Genomic DNA, 20,802 nt, shown 5'->3' with positions numbered 1-20,802 from the left:
TGTTAATGTTGGCCAATACCAAAACCACACAAGGCATAGCCTATTACTAGAGATATCTTGTCCTTTGTTAGAAAATTAGCCAATAGAAAAGTATATAAATACGTGAATAAATAAATACATGAGAGGGAGAATTAAAGAGATTCTATGTTCTTAAATAAATTTCAAGAGAGTGAAAAAATCACTAGAAGTTGTAAAAAGCTCAACAAGATCAAAAGATGTGTTAATTTCCCATGGGAATTGGGTTTATAAATACCAGTGATGGCAATACTATTTTAAAATCAGGTGCAGTGCTGCAGAAAGTGTTTTTAAAGGATTGGGGACATTAAAATATATTGCCATTTATAAAATTTGAGCCTGGTGACCTGACATAGTCCACTAAATTAATCCCAGTTTCAGTCAAATGCTGTCGCTGGTGGAGTCTGTTGAGACTGCATTTCCATCTCCCCTTCCACTGGAGAAAGAACCCTTTCTCCTCCTAGTGTTCACTTGGCCTGACGGGGCCCCTGGGATGAGTGAGTTGGTCTTAATTTTTTAAAAATATATTTTTATTGATTTCAAAGAGGAAGGGAGCGGGAGAGGGAGATAGAAACATCAATGATAAGAGAGAACCATTGATCGGCTCTTTCCTGCACATCCCCTACTAGGGATAGAACCCACAACTGGGCATGTGCCCTTAACTGGAATCGAACCAGGACCCTTCAGTCCGCAGGCAGATGCCCAATCCACTGAGCCAAACTGGCTAGGAATGGTTTTACTTAATATTGTATTTCTACTCCTCCTCATAGCAAGAAATGTGATAGACATTGAAATGGTTTCACTAAGTATTTTAAAGAATCCCTCATCATAAATGCTCCTCTCTGAAATTCTGTCTACACAGAAAATCTTTGAGCCAGAAGAGAATGCTACAAAGAAAATTGGTAACTATTAAGGCAACTTTTCTTAAATGTAATTGGGACTCTGAGATGAATATTTGATTCTGAGCTCTGTGTTTTCTTTATCTTTTAGAAACGAAGTATAAAATGCTCTTTATCTATATTATAAAAAGCCAGTGGCAAGCCAGTGGCCAGAACGCCATAACACTGAAACAACCAAACAACCAGTCACCAGGAGGTACATTGATGGGTCTTGCGCTGTATCGGGTCTGGGTCTCACGGTGTGGCGCGGCAGGAGTCAGTTTGGGTCCTGCCGGCGCAGTGGGGCCTGGGTCTCACGCGATTTCACGCGCTGGGCCTATAGTTTGTATAATAATGGTCACTAGCATTTAATAATCTGCTCTTATGTGCCAGGTAACATGCTTTGCTTTAAGTGAAGTAGCTCATGGAATTTTCTCAGGAGTCCTATGAAATACATATATTATTATCCCCATTATCCAAATAAGGAATGTGAGAATGAAAGTGCCAGTACGTTGAGCCTAGAGCCATGGTTAACACTTGATGGATAGTTTAGAACTTCCGACTTCAAAGCCAATGTGCACCCATAGGCTTTGCTGCCTCCATCAGCCTTGTTACTGTGTCATTGGTCTGTCCATCCTATTGGCTTGAGGTCAATAAAAGCATTCTCAGGTCAGACAGGAATACCAAGATTCAAAGAATACCAGTAGCAATCATTGTGCTTTCTCTTAAGTTCATAATATGATTTTTTCTAAAATTCTTGCAGATTAATTCACAAGTGAACTTCACAAAGAACTCTCTCCAAATCTACCGGCAAAGACTTACATAGATTCATAGGATTATCCTTCCTTTCTACCAGGAGTTTGTAGACTACCTAAAATAGTTGTGCCTACATTTCCTGCCCCCAAATCCAGAAATAGTTGTGTTTTGTATTTTGTTTTTGCCTGAAATATATTGATCTGATGTTTCTATATTCCTGACTTTTATAAGCTGCAGAGATCTCAGTTGCAGCACCCAAGAACTCTTTGTAAATAAAAACACATTGTAGGTAAAAACGCATTGTAGATAAAAAAAAAAAAGATAAGAACTTGCCTCTTGTTATATATGTCTAAGCAAACCTAAGGTTGAAAAATCACTCACTTGACCTAGGATATCATAGCTTTTACTTTGAATGATATCAAATTAGGAAATTCCATTTCTCAGAACTCCAGCCTCTATTTGTCTCCATTAATAATGACCATATGTAGAGTTCTTCTCAACTCTGCCTGTTTATCTCGTTTAATCCTCAAGAGAACTTCATGATTGTGATGATTCCCATTAAACAGAAGAAGAATCTACAGCAAAAGCTACTCCATGTCTCACTAATGGTTAAATAGCTGAGACTTGGTTCTCTTAATCCTCTCACTGTAAAGCACATGATGGCAACCATTGCTGTTGCACTCTCTACTTCTGCCACCTGACTCTTTCAATATTTTAATTAAGAAAACATATATATGCATACTTATAATTTTCTTATAAAATGCTTTAGTGCTTCTTGCAATGTAAAAAAATTATATTTTATTTGCCTTTATAACATAATGATCAAACAACTTAGCTCATTAATATTCATTTGGATGAAATTGGCTGGAAATTACCTTGAGTTAAAATTATTGAATTTGAAGTTAAAAATGTCCTTTCCTTATTTCACTTTGCATTCTGTAGAGTTGATACAGATTCACATAAATTAAGGGAAAACCTGGAGTCCCACCCACAGTGCTGACAGAGGGAAGACAGAGGAATGGCCCCTGTCCCTTTGCATTATCACAATTACCTTTGAAAATGTTGCTTTTAGGCATGTTGACAAAGCCCAGATGTTGTCAGTGGCTTTTTACTTCCAAGCATGCAGGCTGCAGAGGTCTACTGAGACTCGACCATATTTGTTACAGAAAGGGAAGGACATTTCACACTCCTTAAAACTACTAACAGACACCCAAGCCACTGACATAAATGCTTTGCCAAAGAGGACTCATTAATCCTCCTTTGGAAAGATGTTTAAGAAAACTGAATGCAGGAATTTTGTATACAAATGATGCCTAATGTTCCTATAGAGCAGGAGTTAGTAAGTTGTTCATTGAGAATTCTGACCATATCTCTATTAGGAAGGAAAATGATTTCCAAGACTAAAGACTATGTTTCTCACAAAAAAAGTTGTTTTTTTGTTTAAATATTGAGTTAAGACCTTTTCTCCTGGGGCTATTTTTGTACGTCTGATATTTCCTTAAGATTCCAGAGCCATCTTTTCCACTCTGAAACATATATTTCAATGCCTCCTACAAATCAACATGTCCAAAGCTAAATATCAAATTTTGTCTCAAAGCAGCAACTTTTCTTATATCCTGTATTGATCCTATAGAACCACCATTCTTTGGAAATATAAGCTATTTTAATGATTCCTATTACTTTTTGTTTCCAATCAATTTTTCCTTTCAAAATATACATGTTGATTTCCTAATAGGTGCCCACATGGTTATATGGCTATTTTGGCATATAGCAGTGGGGGGGGGGGCGGGGGGGAGGAGAAACAGACTTCTGAATTGCCTACCTAAATGAAAATATTGTGGTTGAATTAGTGAGACATTCAAGAAATAAAATATGGCCCTAGCTGGTTTTGCTCAGTGGATAGAACATCAGCCCAAGGACTAAAAGGTCCTGGGTTCAATTCCAGTCAAGGGCACATTCCTTGGCTCAGTGCCAGTTAGGGCGCGAGTGAGAGGCAATGAGTCAGTGTGTCTCTCTCACATCGATGTTTCTCTCTCTGTCTCGCCTCCTCCCTTTCACTCTCTCTAGAATAGAAAAAAATATTCTTGGGTGAGGATTAACAAAAAAGAAAAATAAATAAATAAAATGTGTAGAATGCCAGTTGATGGTAAAAGCCACAGAGAACAACCAAGCATGAATAAGTGAGCTAAAGAAGAGCGTACAGGCCTAGATGAGGTCTGGCCTGGATATCAAAGGCTCCCAGAGGTAACTACTATAAACTGGATTAAAAGAGTGAGTTTGTTCTGTTGGTCAAAAGATGGTAGTAGTGAGGCATGCACATTGGGGAGGAGAGAGCAGTAGTGGTCTTGAGTTGTGCACAGACATTCAGCATCCTTTTCAGACTTGCCAGTGGTGACTTGTGAAGCCAGTGATTTGAATCTATCTGATTTATTACGAGCAAGTACAGGCCAGAGACTCTCTCATGACTTCATATGCCAGAGGCCAGGCATGGCTGTCAGGGGTTGGGTGGGGTAGGCACCTCTGGTCATATTTCATAGTCACCAACTCCTTTAATTCTATGTCAGTTACTTTACAATCCCAATGTCCAGGTTCAGAAAACTGACCCCTAGTTGTTCTTTTAGCTTTTAAACTAGAATGAGGTAAATAACTCAATCATAAATTATCCTTCTGCATTGAAACTGTCCCTTCTTTATATAATACATCTGTATATATAAAAGCCTAAGCGACCAAACGACCGTTGACCATTTGCTATGACGCACACTGACCACCAGAGGGCAGACACTCAATGCGCAGGATCAGGCTCTCTCCTGTCTGGATCGAGCCTGTGGGGAACAAGCCCAAATCGGCTATCTGACATCCCTCAAGGGGTCCTGGATTTCAAGAGGTACCCTATCTGTGCATGAGTCCATGCACCAGGCCTCTAGTTGATTATAAGATCTTCAACAAGAATGATGTGTTGCTCCCCTTTTTATTCTGTGTGCCTTGACTTAGAGAAAAAGTAAGTGAGTCTTAGTTTGACTTACCTCCTGGAATAGGCAGTAGCACTGCCCTCTGAATTTTCAGCATTATATTATATTATTCCACATAAACCACATTCCAAACATGTTGAACTGCCTTCTGTTCCCCACATATAGTCAGATACGTATATTTTAAACTCTGTATTTTGTTCAAGTTCTTCTCTGAGTCTGGCACATCATCTTTCTCACTTGTAATATGTCATTTTTATTTACTTTTATAAACCGATTGCAATATATTTTTCCTATAGTGTTTTCTTAATATCTATTCCATTCATCTATGTCAATGATGATGAACCTATGACACGTGTGTCAGAGGTGACACAGGAACTCATTTTTTTGGTTGATTTTTCTTTGTTAAAAGGCATTTAAATATATAAAATAAATATCAAAAATATAAATATTTGTTTTATTATGGTTGTAAATATCAACAAATTTCTATATGTGACACGGCACCAGAGTTAAGTTAGTGTTTTTCAAAATGCTGACACGCCGAGCTCAAAAGGTTCGCCATCACAGATCTATGTAGTTAACCATTTCCTCCCTGGGCTCCCACAGACTGATGGAGAACTTATTCCATCACACTGTAATCAGTTATTTACATAATCGTTGTACCTAGAGAGTATCATTTTTTATTTATCAGAAAATCTTTTTTTTTCTATTCCTGCTAGGTCTCTCAGGAACCAGTCCATTTTAAGATGGCTAGGACTAGTGAAATCCCAAGAAAAAAGAAAGAGAGGAAGAACTAGTAGGGCTGGGATTTCTTAGTTTGGACTGCCTTACAGGGAAACAGAATCTCTTTTGATTTTCCCTTTTAACCTTTTGAAGGACTTGGAGGAAAGAAGGTACTATTGGAGAAGATTTTGAATAAAATTTGATTTCTTTCTCAGGAATGTAGAATTATTTTTTTCCTTCCATTGTTACTTGTCTTTTAAAACCACATCATTTTCATTCCAACAGTAGAGAAAAGAGTCAAGGGCATGTATGGATCACAAGGGAAATTTGAAAAAAATTGAATATTTGGATAGGTAAATATTTTAGGATTTATTTTATGATGAAAAATACATGGACTGAGTTAAAAATTAAATAGTTACTTTTTGAATCATTAGTAGACATTAAATTTTGTTATCCATTTCCTTATAGTTTCAAATAAATTAATGAAAAATATAATAAAATGGAGAGAGATGTCCAAGGTAAGTGGGTTCCAGAAGGCCTATTATTTTCATAAAAAGAGCATTATGCTAACATATACACATACAGAAACACATTTCAAAATAGAACAGTTATGTAATCTGACATCTGTACCCATGGCAACATTCAAGCAAACTGCCAACTTCTTGGATGAAGCCAGAATCTATAGTGACACCCCTAAAATATTCTATTTAGGACTGTTCCTAAAGTTAAACCAGTTAAATATTTTATAAACCATATGATTTCACTCATCTGTAGGATATAAAACTGAAAGCAATAAGTGAACAGACAAGAAAAACAAACAAACAAAATCTCATAGACACACTAGTATGGTGGTTACCAGAAGGAAGGGGGGTGGGGAGGAGTAATGGGTAAAGGGGGTCAGATATGGTGATGAAGAAGATTGCAACACAGATGGACCTTGAGCATATTATGCTAAGCGAAATAAGTCATTCAGAAAAAGCTAAGAACCGAATGATTTCACTCGTATGCGGGATATGAAACAGACACTCATAGACACAGACAACAGTGCGGTGGTTACCAGAGGGGAGGGGGAGGAGCAGTAGTAAAGGACCAAATACATGGTGATGGAAGATGATTTGGCTTTGGGTGATGGGCACATAATGCAACATACAGATCATGTGTCATAGAAATGTACACTATGTACATTTAAAATTTTATTAACCAATGTCACCCAATAAATTTTAATTTTAAAAAAACTATTGTCCCTATCATTGTTCTCAACATTTTCTAGGTGATACAAGAAGTTATAATAATTACTTTGCAAATATTTCACAAATCTGTGCTAGCAGAACTTAACAACTCTCTGTTCCTGTCAAAAATACCCTATATTTTCAATTTCCTCAGCTGTTTTCACAGGTTCTGTTCTTCCTTCCCTAATTCTGCATTCCTTAGTCTATGCTATAGAGTTACTGTCCATCAGAATTGAAAGCCAGTCAGCACTTTTTGAATAATTACTGCATGCTAGGATCTACAAAGTCCTTTGCAGATATCAGTACATCATATTATCTGGTGGAAATGGCTTTGGTGGGCTAATTTAAGACAGAGATTCTGTTTCGATTCTCCTTGTCCATTCTTAAAGCTTCAAATTAAAATATTTTTATGACAAGATTTTAATGATCTGTACAAAATGATTTTGAAGCTGCTATATACCATATGCCTGAAGAAGCTCGACATGTGGCATAAATGTGTGAGAGAGACTATACTTAAGGTAATGAGAAAAGAGGGACTAAGGTAAACTGGAAGGTATGCACTTCACATACAGGCATTGAAACTCAAATATGTTACTATTTTTCAACTACTGTATAGGTTATAACAAGTCTAATTGTTTCCAAATTTTTAATAACAGTTTATGTTTATTATTACACTAAAGCAATAGGAGATTTTTAATTAAATATTTCACTTTAGAATAGTTATAGATTTACAGAAAAATTTCAAGGATAAGTACAGAGAGTCCCTGTATAACTTGAACTAAGTTTACACGATTGTCAACACCTTATATTAGTATCACATATTTATCAAAAGTAAGGAACGATTTCACTTATTAACTAAAGTGCACGCTTTGTTCAGATTTATTCAGTTGTTACTAATGTCCTTTTTTCTTTTCTAAGATCCTGTGAGGATACATGTAGTAGTCATGTCTCCTTAGACCCCTGAGACTAAGGTTATTTCTCAGTTGATGTATTATGCTCTTAGGTCATTTATATCCCTTCGGCTTTTCTGCCTTTTTACTGAAAGAGGTTAAACTTTACAGCTATAATATTGTCTATTTTTCATTTCAGTCCTATCTGTTTTTGTCTCCTGCATTTTAATGTTCTGTTGTTATGTGCAGAAGTGAGTTTAATGGTGGCCCCCAAAAGTTATATCCATATCCTGGAACCTGGGAATGTGACATTATCTGGGAAAAGGGTCTTTCCGATGTTATTAACCTAAGGATATCCAGATGACCTCATCCCGGATTATCCAGGTAGGTACTAACTTCAAAGACAAGTGACTTTGTAAAAGACACCAGGAGAAAAAAACATGCATGAAGAAGAGGAAAAAGCCATGGGAAGGTAAGTGCAGAAAGCCAAGGAATACCTGGAGGCACAAGCCACGGAACACCGAAACCACAAGAAACTAGAAGAGGCTTTTTATTTTGATGTAGTTTCATTTGTTTATTTTCTCCTTAGTTTCCATTGTCCCAGGAGTTGTAAGGGTAAAGATATTGCTACAACATATGTTTGATATTTTGCTGCCTAGGGATTCTTCTAAGATTTTTATGGTTTCACATTTATTTTTAAGTCCTTTATCCATTTCGAGTTTATTTTTGTGAATGGTGTAAATGGGTGGTCTAGTTTCACTTTTTTGCACGTATCTGTCCAATTTTCCCAACACCATTTATTGAAGAGACTGTCTGGACCCATTGTATGCTCGTCTCCTTTGTCAAATATTAATTGAGCATATGGCTTGGGTTGATTTCTGAGTTCTCTGTTCGGTTCCATTGGTCTATATGTCTGTGCTTGTGCCAGTACCAGGCAGTTTTGAGAACAGTGGCTTTGTAATATAGCTTGATATCTGGTATTGTGATCCCTCCAACTTTGTTCTTCTTTCTCAGGATTGCAACCCCCAATGCCAGCCCTGCTCACATTCGCTGCTGGTGCCGGCCCCAATCGCTCTACACCAGTGGTTCTCAACCTTCCTAATGCCATGGCCCTTTAATACAGTTCCTCATGTTGTGGTGACCCCAATCATAAAATTATTTTCGTTGCTACTTCATAACTTTAATTTTGCTACTGTTATGAATAATAATGTAAATATCTGATATGCAGGATGTATTTTCATTGTTACAAATTGAACATAATTAAAGCATAGTGATTAATCACAAAAACAATATGTAAAGGGGTCGCAACCCACAGGTTGAGAACCGCTGCCATAGACAACCAGTGAGGGGGTAAGGGTATGTGCTGGAGCACTGGGAATGACTGGGAGAGGTCAATGGGAGAAAAAGGAGTCATATGTAATACCTTAAACAATAAAGAATTAAATTTTTAAAAAATCCATCAGAGGCAAGGAAGGATTCTCCCCCAGGGGCTTCAGAGGAACTTGGCCTTGCTGACATACTGATTTGAGCCATCTGTAAGAAAAGACATTTCTGTTTTGGCCACCAGTTTGTAGTAATTTGTAGGGCAGCCACAGGAAACAAATACAGATTGTCCCATTTGATGGGATTTAATGTTTCATAGTAATCCTGTATAATAAAAGGCTAATATGCAAATTGTCCCCTAGAGAGTTCAACCCACCGGGAGTCTGAATGCTCGCTATGACATGCACTGACCACATGGGGCTGCATGGAACAAAGGAATGCCCTGGCCAACAGCCAGCAACAGGGGAAGGAAGGCCCAGATTGGCCCTGATCGCTGGCCAGGCCTAGGGACCCTACCTATGCATGAATTTCATGCACCAGACCTCTAGTCTCTTATAATACCTGGTATTTCTACAGTCTCAGGTGTAACTTTTCTCATTTCCTTTCTAATTTTGTTTATTTGAGCCCTCTCTGTTTTTTTCTTGGTTAGTCTAAGGATTTGTCAAATTTTCTTATATTTTCAATGAACCAGATAGTAGTTTTATTGACATTTTCAGTATTCTTTTAAATCTCTATTTCATTTATTTCCACTCTGATCTTTATTATTTTCTCTTTTCTACTAATTTTGGGCTTTGTTTGTTCTTCCTTTAGGTGTAAGATTAGATGGTTTATTTGAGATTTTTCTTGTTTCATGAGGTTGTGAGTTCCATCGTTTTGACTTTAAGCTCAGTGACCCACACTTCTGCTTCATCCAAGCAGTTATTGAACTCCGTTAGTGTTGTTTTGATGTTAAGATATTGTATTCCTTAGTTCTTTAAATTCTATATGGAACTTCCTTATATTTTTCTATCTCTTTGTTGAAAATCTCACTATGCTCACCCATTATTCTCTTGAGTTTGTTGAGTATCTTTATAACCATTAGTTTGAACTCTTTATTAGGTGGATTGTTTGTCTTCACTTCATTAAAGTCTTTTTCTGAGATTTTGTCTTTTTTTCATTTGCTACACATTCCTTTCTATCCTCATTTTGCCAGGCTTCCTGTGTTTGTTTCTAGGTATTAGGCAAATTGACTATGTCTCCTAATCTTGAAAGAGAGATCCTGTGTAGGAGACATTCATATGTGACACCAAAGCACAATTCCCATCTAGTAGGGCTTGGCACTTAAGGAATGTTTCTTGTGTGGGCTTACCTGCTTTCCTACTTGGTGTGCCCTAGCTGCAGTGTGCAGGTGGGTGTGGCTCTTGCCTGACCTGGCTCTGTGGTACATGATTATAGCTGTGGCATGGTCAGATGGTGAGAGGACTCTTGCCTGGCCTGGCTATTTAGTGCACAATTGTGGCATGGCCCAGCTGTGAGTAGGGCTCTCTCTCAGCCTGGCTTTGTGATGTGCAGCTGAGGCATGCATGTGGGGAGACTCTTAGTGAGGTGCTCTCATTGAATCTAGCAGATTAGAGAGGGAGTTCTGTAACAGTATGGCCAGCTGACGTTGGTAAGGTAGAATGAGATTACAAAACTGGCACCCATCAGTGTTTTTGAGAGAGCCCAACTGTTTCCTGGCTCTCTGGCAGATCATTTAAAATTAGTAAGTGGGTTTCCTTGCCATATGTGTAGGCACTTTTCAAAATTGTGTTTTTGTTATGGGTCCCAGGGTGAGTGATTCTAGACAAGAGCCCCTTAGGACAGGTTCTCCTTTCCTTTCAGGTCTATTATTTCCTAAATGTAATCCTCTTTGGTTTTCAAAGCCAGGCATTTTAGGGGCACCTATCTCCTGTGCAAGATCTAAGGGTCGGGGTGCCTGATTTAGAGCATAAGCCCTTTGTTCCTGAGGGAAAAGTTTCATATTTTTGTGATCCCTCCAAATTGTGGCTCTCTACACCAGAGGTGTTTGGGAGTTTTGTTTTTTGTTTGTTTGTCTGTTTGTTTTTGTTGTGACTGTGTCTCTACCTCTCCTACCCATCTAAGATGCTACCCTTTATCTTTTATTGTGGAGTCACTGTTCATCCAGTTTTCCGATAAATTATTCCACATATAGTTGTAGAATTGTTGTATCTGTGGGAGGAGGTGAGTTCAGGATCTTCCTATAATGCTTTCAATATCTTGAACCACTCTCCTTGAAATTGCCATTTTAATAGCAAGGACTATGCTGATAAACTCAAACAAGTAACCTGTTATTAAAAAACATTTGTTCTTTTCACATCAATATGAAATATTCCCTAAATTATTAATAAGACACAGCATCATTGCACATTTTAGGAAGGCTAGCCAGGGATAGTGCACAGACTTCCACAGGTACCTACCCAAGGAATGCAATTAGTTTCCATGGCCTTGGTCAAGCAATTGAGCCAGCCTGCCACATAGCCCCTGATAAAATATAAGCCAATGTCCTATGGATATATGGTCAGAATTACCTGAATAATTTTTCAATCTCTGTGTTTCTGTAAGAATGGGGTGAGTCTATTACATTGAAACTTGAGTAAAGTTAAAAAGAAAAAAACACACCAATAAACTGCATTTAGTTCTGCACACCAATTTGTGTAAGTACAAGGTGAAAAGTTCAGAGCTAAGCACAAAAACATAGAAAAAAAAATCTAGGGTATTTAGTTGGTAAAAGTTGTTAATCCATCAATCCTATGATGTAATTGACCAGATTCAAATATAGAAGCAAGCCAGTTGGAAACAGAGGCATGGAATTTAAGTAACTTGTCTCAAATCACAGATACATCATTATGGCTGAAAATAGAGCCATATCTGACTCCAAATCGATGGGTTATTTCCTTTTCCTGAATACATTTATTCACTCTAATGAGGGAATTCAAAACCATGAGACAAGAGAAATAAATTATTGGAAGAACTGTAGATGCTTCCCCTTGGGATTAGAAGACATGGAGAATAGTGAAGACAAAGAAAAGTTATGATTCTATGATTCAAATATCTGATGATCCATTAATGACACAGAAGATAATAAAAGAGGAACAAATTGCTAGAATTGAAGAATAGTAAGCCATCTACTGAGCCAGAAAATTTTAAAGAAATAAGTGGGCTACCTGTGAGGTAAGAGTTTCATGACAAGAACGGTGCTTAGGTAGAGATTAAATACTTGCCAACAGAATTATTAAAAAGGGAGTTTGAATATTGTGAAATGACCATAGTATAGGATATTAAAGTCTAACTCTCAGAGTTTTTATAAGTGTATAATACTCTAGAAGCATACATATAATATAGGAATATCCCTGGACTAACCTGTCAGGACTTTGGTCTTTGCTCCTTCTCTTAATTCAAGTTAACCACAGAATGGCTACTCAGACACAGAGGAAAGAAAGAAACAAGGAAAGAATCACTTCAGCGATGCGTCTTCAATTTCACTATTACATGACACCATTGTCTATGATACTCGGTTTCCTAAGAGATGCTCAGTGACATGATTTAGGCAAGTGCATCGTATTACTCATCTCAATACCTGCTCTATGTCCTACTTCCCCTGAGGATCAAATAGCAGCTTATCATTGGTCCAATAATACTCTGCCCTGAGGTTTCTTACCTCTGCTTCCCTCCATTACTGATTGGCTGCATGACCCTGATCAAGTTACAACTGTCTCATGGGTGTACTGAGCAGTGCTAGTAGTCTTTCAATCTAATTTACTGTAGGAATAAAGTAACTCAGGAATGATCTATAGAGCGGTGGCAATGCCCAGGAGACTTGGTGAACTCTAGAGCAAGGTGTTTGCAGCAAAAGAGATATCCAGCTCAGGAATTTAACATCCAACTCAGAAAATAAAAATTTAAATATTTATTTTATTGTATATAAATTAGGGAATCTAGATATGCATTGCAGGGAGCTAAATGGCCAAAAATATCCATATAGGGTATTTTCATGGTCTTGGATCATGGAAGTATTTCATGTAGACACAGTAATGTAAATGGGGTCCTGGAGTTCTGATGGGGGTACTGTTCAGAGTGGGATAAGGTTATATATTAATAGTTCTATACCAGGCACTATCATAGCCTATTTGCATGTATTATTACTAATATTCCTCATTATCACCATAGGAGGTATGTACAATTACCTCCACTGTACAGAAGAGGAAATTTTTATCAGTGATAAATAATGATTTGCTCTAGTTCAGCTCTTTTTAATAATGCTTTTTTAAGGATATGACTTAACTTCACTTAATATGAAATTGTTAATATGATATGATGGTAATGCATACCTTTTATTGCATGTTATCATGATAATGCTGGTAAAGCATTTGTAACACAGAAAAATACCATGACAACATAACCTGCAATAAGACAAATTTGGATAAAGTGTGATTTGCTATTGGCCATCATGCTCTTTCTTTCACCTAAACTAAGCTCTCAAAAGGATGCAGACTAAGGTTCTTCTAACTGATGGGAATGTGGTTGGTGTAAAGGAATTACATGGGAAGGGATAGTGACATAACAAGAGGAGGGGAAATCAGGCTGAGAATCAGGTACCCCATGTCATAAAGCAAGGAGGGAAATTGTGGGTCCTTGTTTCACCAGTAATCTCTTAGTTTAGTCTCCCCGAAAAAAGCGCTAGAAAAATGTATCAACCAATCAGAAAGTTCCTGAAAGTCCCAGACTCAGAATTATCCCTGTCGTTATTTAAGCTACAGCTAAAAAACATCACCAGACTACACTAAACAGCGCCTGGAACTGGGGCACATTTGGGCCACGGCAGCTACCCTAGATTTCCCAGTCACCACCTGTGCAGGTGTACTACAATTATTTCACTAACCCCCTTATACTCAATCCTTCATTTTATTTAAATGATATTTGGGGACAAAAATCTATCAAATAATGACTTTTTAAAAAATAATAACCACTATCATATACTGAGATCCTCTGTAGCTATCACTGTCTTAATCCTTATTCTTGTATTAGCTCATTTAATAATACTAATCCTGTGCCATTGGTACCATTAACATGTACCATTTATAGATAATAAAATTAAGACTTAGGGAGGTTAAGCTAAAGCCAATTCAGAATGTAATATAATGTTTCAATTATCTAGCAATATAACAAACCACCCCACAGCTTAATAGCTGAAAAACATCAGCTGATTTCTTTGCTCACAATTATTGGTTGGAGATTTGTCTGGACACGATTGGAGCAACATCATAATGTTGGTGGCCTCCGTTGGGGGTGATTAAGTAGTTGGAGATGGGTGGGATAGCCTGAATGAAGCACATGTCTTATGTTTGAATTCTGGCTATTTTCTGGGTTCTCTGGCATTTCCCCACAAGGCTAGTGTGAGCTTCTCTGCATGGCGATCTAACGCTTGCTAGAGAAAAGATTCTGAAAGATAAGTCCACTGGGAACGTACTTATTAAGCCTCTGCTTGCGTCATGTTTGTTAGCATCTAATTGACTACATGTCACTGTCTCTGCAGGAGAGAACTAAACAAAGTCTACTAGGTAAGAACAAAGGATACAGCTATTTAGGGGCTAGGAGACCCCTCAGGAGAAACAAGTATACCAGATTTGTGAGTTCAGGTATATTACAGGCATGTGTCAGGTAAGATTAAAAAGAAAAATAATTCATAGAACTATAGGATTTCAAATAGAAACCGTATAACTAGTCTAGCCCTTCATTTTACACATACATAAGTTGTGGCCATAATAGGAAAAGGAGCCCATCTAAAGATACAGAGCTAATTATTGGCAAACACTAGACTCTGAATGCATATCACACCAAAATCCAAAGCAGAAGCTCTAATAGAGAAGTTGCAGCACGTGGTCACATTGTAGAATGTAAGAGTGCGTGGGCTGGATGAGGTGCAAGAGGACTGAAAAGATTCAAACGGTGAAGAGTCTAAAAGTCCAGTCCTGAGAAGTTCAAGTAGCCCTCTTGAGAACCCATTAGACTTGCAATGCCCCCTAGCCTGCTGCGACCAGGGCACAAAGACACAGCCCTCTTCCATGTCACTGGCCCGTGTGATTATTTGGAGTGCTTGCATTCTGCTGTTTGTCTACAGATCTTTGAGCCTCTAGATAGCAAAAGGCTGCCCATGTTCAAACAGAGCAAAGAAAAATTAAGTTTGTAATAAAGGCTTTTGGGTTATAAAAATGATGACATACATATAGTGCCTTAAAATCACGAGGGGACCTATATGTCTAGAGTATTTGTTATGTAGCAAATTTTGTACTACTTGTACTATTTCATAGATCTTTTATTTAATCACCTTAAAACTATAAGATGGATACGTTTTTAATCCTTTCTTTTCCACAAAGAAAACTAAGTGTGAAATGGCTAAGTGACTTGCCTCGTGTCACATCTAGCATTTAAAATTTGACCATTATCCTTGAGCTACTCTTTTTTTTTTTTTAATGTGATAAAAGCATAATCACATGGAAAGCTAGGATGGTGTGTTTTAAAACCCACGGGGTTTGAATGTAGGGTCAGACAGTTATCTCTAACTTGGTCTTGAGGAAACAGAGATAAGCTTTCTGAGTCTGGGTACTTTCCCTTGCAGAATGAGGGACTAGACAAGATTCTATCTAACATGCAGTTCACCTCCAAAAACGCTTCCAGCTTTCGTTGGCAATTGAAAAAGCAATGCTATTCAATGCAGTGCCATCTGGTGTTCATCAATGAGATTACCGGATGGTTCTGGCTAAATTAAAAAAAAAATCAGTTAACTCCATAATACATAATAAATATAAGCTATTTACCAAAAATTAGCTCATTGTGAATTTCATGTATTTCCTTGTATAATTTTTATAAAGTAGGTGTTAAAATATCAAGAGCATTACTCCAACTGAATGGTTGGGCAATGTTGCATTCAGGAGTAGACACTACCTTCATACACAAATGGGGTAGATTCTACCTGAACACTTCATATTCAAAATAAATCAGTAATAGGTACCATCACATTTCTATGTAATTAGTGTTAAGTACATTTTAATCCCATGTAGCTCCATGTATTTGAATAGTAACCAGCACTATTATATTTGAACTGTGTAATTACACACCAACTCTCTCAATGGCAGGAAATGAATAATTATGAAGTTCTCTACAATATCAGAAAAAAAACAACAGCTATGTGGTGCTGAGGGAAATGACAATAGGATTATGCTGCCTGTGATTCCATGGCGTTGGGTTGGAAGACAAACCATATCTAATATATTAACAGCAACTCTTATTCATAAATAGTTAAAGAGCATTCCACCAAGTTCATATTAGCCATTTTTCTTGCACGTAATACAAGTAATTTGCCACTCACATGGAATAACGCTATTCTATTCCCCCCCTTTAATAAAAGATTATAAAAACATTTCCCCAAGTCACTCAAAATGCATTCTGCTATTAGTATTATACAGGTTTTCTAGATTCAAGAAATACAATGGCACAGGGGAGTTAAAGTGAATGAGGTATGCTCAATAAGTAGGAATGCAAACGGAATATGAGCTAAAGGTTACCCTTATTGTTTGCTCTCTCAGTAGATGGAAAGTTTGACAATGACATTAATAAAGGCATAGCTAAATATAGTTTTTTAAATTCTGAAGCACTTAAATATGAAGTTCCTCATTTAAATTTGTTTAAAAACTAACTGAATATCTATTGAAATTTAGAGAACAGTCTTTGTAACAACTCACAAAAAACCTTAGTGGAACAGAAGCTTCACATGAGCCAATGAGATGATGTGCTTAAGAAAACCATCTTGGGTAATTTGTGAGTATAATGTCTAAACCTCTGCAAATAGCAGTCCCATAATGCTTTGGTTAGAAGAATGGATGTTCTAGAAAAGATAGGGTAAATGAGATTCCTTAAAAAGCAGCTAGAATAACTCATTTTTTTTTTTTTTTGCCTAGGCTTAGAGGGAATTCATATAACAGAAGATTTCAGATAATTAAAAGTAACGTATAAAGGCAAAAGAATGCAATATAGAAGACTGGGAAAGCAAAAACTATTTGAGATTAGGTGGAGAAGGGACGTCTTTTCTGAGAAAGTAAGAATTGAGCTGAAAGCTAAAGCATGAGTAAGAGGCAGATTTGCAGGAGTCTCACAGAATAATTTTCAGGCAGAGGCAAACACAAGTGCAATGTCCCAGGGGCCACATAATGAAAGAAAACCAAAGAATGTGAAGCAAAATGAAAAAGAAGATTGTTAGTAGTGACCACTTTAATACTGGGTGTGGAAACCAGATAAACATTTTGGGTTCAAAAAAAATGCTAGCATTGTTTGGGAACTAAATTGGAAAAGGCTAAATGAATTAGAATATCCAAACTTTGTCTCTTACTATGGGCTTTATTTTAAAGTTTATTTTGTCAAATATAGGTATAGCTACCCCAGCTTTCTGTTCATTTCCATTTGCATGAAATACCTTTCCCATTGCTTTAATTTTAGTCTGTGTGTAGCTTTTGTTCTGGGTTGAGTCTCTTATAGACAGCATTGATATGGGTCTAGTTTTCTTATCCATTCAGCTACCCTATGTCTTTTGATTGGGCATTTTAGCCATTTACATTTAAAGTGAATCTTGATAAGTATTTATTGTCATTTTATTCTTTTAACTATGTTCTGCTGTTTTTGTTTGTCTGTTTGTTTGTTTATTGTTTTTTTATCTTCTTTCTCTTAAAAAAAAGATCCTTTAACATTTCTCGTGGTACTGGTTTGGTGGAAATGAACTCCTTCAGTTTTTCTTTTCTGGGAAGCTCTTTACTTCTCCTTCAATTTTAAATTAATGACTTGCTGGGAAAAGTAGTCTTAATTATACATCATTACTTTTCATCACTTTAAATATTTCATGCCAATCCTTTCTTGTGTTAAGTGTTTCTGTTGAAAAATCATCTCTCAGTCCTATGGGTATGCCTTTGTAGGTAACTACTGTCTTTCTCTTGCTGCTTTTAAGATTCTCTCTGTTTTTTGCCTTTGCCATTTTAATTATGATGTATCTTGGTGTGGGCCCTTTGGGTTATGTGGGCACTTCTGTTGTAATTGAGTCTTGATTGCTATTGGCCTGTTCATGCCTGGTATCAAGTCTCCAGCTGACAGACTATGAGGATCAGCCCTGACCAGAGTGTGTGAGCTACTGTGCATGTGCTGACTGCATGAAGCGAAATTCACTGGAGCAAAGTTTGGTGCCTGCTGACATCTGCCTTAGGATTTACCACTTGTGAAGCTTATTGGATCCTGCTCTGATGTTGTTTGAAGCTCACCACTGAGTACGCTGGTTTGGGGGCCTCTGGAAGGGACTTTGGTGAAGGCCAATGTCAGACACTGCCTGTGACTTGCCTCAGGAAACCTGTTTGGAGCTGCAAAGTGATCCACAGGCTATGGCTGCCTGTGTCAGGCCTGAGTGTGCTTGGGAAGGATCAAGCTGTACACCAAGGCTGGCTTTTACTAACTTGGCCCAGGGGCAGGTCAGCAAAAGTCCCAAGATACACTGTGATCTGTCTCCACCTGTGTCTGCCTGCTGGTTGCCTATTAAGCTCAGTCACGGACACATCTTCTTACAGCTCTCAAGTTGCATGAAGCAGGCTTTTAGTGAAGTAAGCAGGTAGGAGCAAGTGGTACTCTCCATATCAGTACAGGTTCAAACTCAGTGTCAAAAATGGGTTTGAGGCCATTCAGCAAATGCCCCAAGGTATACCAAGTCTAGCTGCCACCCAGTGGGTGCTTGAATACCTATGTGACGTGGCACGGCCTCAGGGATTCATCAGGGTGAGGCCTGCAGAGGTCATCAGGCCCAAACACACCAAAATTTGGCTGTGTGAAGGGAGGGCTCTGCATGATCATTCATGTGAGGAAAAAATGTCCCCTGTCCTAGAGCCCCACAATTCAGATTCCACTTGGAGCTGGATGTCAGCAGGGCAGGGAGTCAATAGGATGGGGCTCATGGAACTCCTGTGAAGGGGTGGTGTCTGTCAGCCTTGGGGGCAGGTGGAGGGATGGCCTCCTCCACAGAGCCACACAACTTAGTCTGTCCTGGATTCTTCCCAGACCTCAGTAGGTGTAACCAACAAGAGTTTGTACGGTGGGGCCATTGAGAGCCCAGAGATTGGGACTAGTGGATCTCAGGTTCATGTGAAAGGAGGGGAAATAGTCGCCTCCCAAAAGCCACACAATTCAGTCACTGACACCCCCTGAGTCTGCCCAGACCTCTATACCCCTACCCAGGCAGCTGACTTCTCAGCAGGGCTCAAGCTCTGCAGGGTGGGGCAATAGGGCATCCAGAGGGTGGAGCTATTGCATTCCCCAAGGCTGATGCTATATGGAAGGGAATGCCCCACTCAAAAAAGAAGGCATCTGTGGTGTGAGAAAATAACTCAGTTCAGGGATCCTGGAAACTGTTCCTTTAGCTCTCTCTCCAGAGCCAAAAATGCCAGTTTTTCCTTAGGCAATCCTAGTCTGCTTTGTTCTCCCTCCACCTGTTTGTTGGCCCTGCAAGAGGGCACCCATGTCACTAACAGACTCCTGTCTCTCCCTGATGGACAGAATCCCTGCTGATTTTCACAGCTAGATGTTATGTGGGCAGCTCTTCTCAACTCTGTTGCTCTGCACTGTGCCACCCAGCGTGGGGTTCAGACCCCACACTTCTCAGCTGCACCCATGGAAGCACGGCCAGCCATTTTCACATCCCCACCCTTTGTACCAGTGTTGAAGTGGCTTCTTCTGTAAATCCTTGGTTATAAGACTTCTCTTCAGCTAGTCTTTTGTTGATTATTCATGTTGATAGCTCTATATTTTAGTTGTAAATTTAGTTTGGTCCTAGGAGAAGGTGAGTGCAACATCTACCTACTCCATTGCTATCTTAGATCCCTGCTTTCTGATTTCTGATTCAGAAGACAGAGAGAGAGAGGGAGAGGGAGAGGGAGAGGGAGAGGGAGAGAGAGAGAGAGAGAGAGAGAGAGAGAGAGACCCAAAGCACTTTTGTGGTTAGCAGATTCATGGTTTGAAGGGCAAAACAATGCTTACTCTGTTCAATAGAGAGTTGGAGAAAATCTATGTGTGAATGTTTTCCACCCATGATCTTAGAAGAACATAGGAGTTCAGCCCATTGGAGTGCCCTTTTTAGAGAATAGTATTATTTCCTAGGTTTTACTAATCCGAAAGTTATTTTTTATTATGCTAAAGTATGTATAACAAAATTTACAGAATAAAAATTTTTAAATTGGTAAAAAATGTAAAATAAAATTTACCATTTTATCCATGTTAAGTATACAATACAGTAACATTAAGTACAATACATTAGCATTAAGTACAATATGGTAGAACCATCTATCCATCTTCAGACTTTTTTGTTCATCTTGCAAAACTGAAACTCCATACCCATTAAACAATAATTAAACTTCCCATGCCAGAAACTTTCAACCCTCACCATTGGAGTAGCAAATAATTAGAACACATATAGAATAATCAACCATAGAAGGCACGCTATCCTGAGGCTCAAAATAAGATCTTATTCAGGAGAGAATACAGGATATAAGTTCAGCAGAAGAGCACACACTTTATGGTTTAGAAAGACGAATTAAGATCAATTTACTCCTTGTCTTCCTTGTTGTGCACAATTGTATAGAGAAACAGGAGGCTCAGCCCCTAAAAGCATGTGCATCATTTTCTGGCTATGAAGAGCCCAGTGTTTTTCTCTGCCTTGCTGACTGGCCTGCTGATGGCCAGATGGCACAATCCATTACAAAAAGGCACATCTCTCTTCCAGGAAGTTGCTTGTTATTACATGAAATACATGCATTTCACTGAATTCTATAATAGAAAACTACAACTTCCCTGAAGTTCCTCTCTTAAAATAAATCCAAAGGGTAAGAGAGCATAACAGACTGGAAGAAAATAGAGGAAAAAAGATTATTATATGTACAAAATGGCACTATGTTAGGATATATAT

Source organism: Myotis davidii, unplaced genomic scaffold, assembly GCF_000327345.1.
Source record: "Myotis davidii unplaced genomic scaffold, ASM32734v1 scaffold345, whole genome shotgun sequence".
Classification (NCBI taxonomy): Eukaryota; Metazoa; Chordata; class Mammalia; order Chiroptera; family Vespertilionidae; genus Myotis; species Myotis davidii.
Note: the sequence above shows the minus strand (reverse complement) of the source record.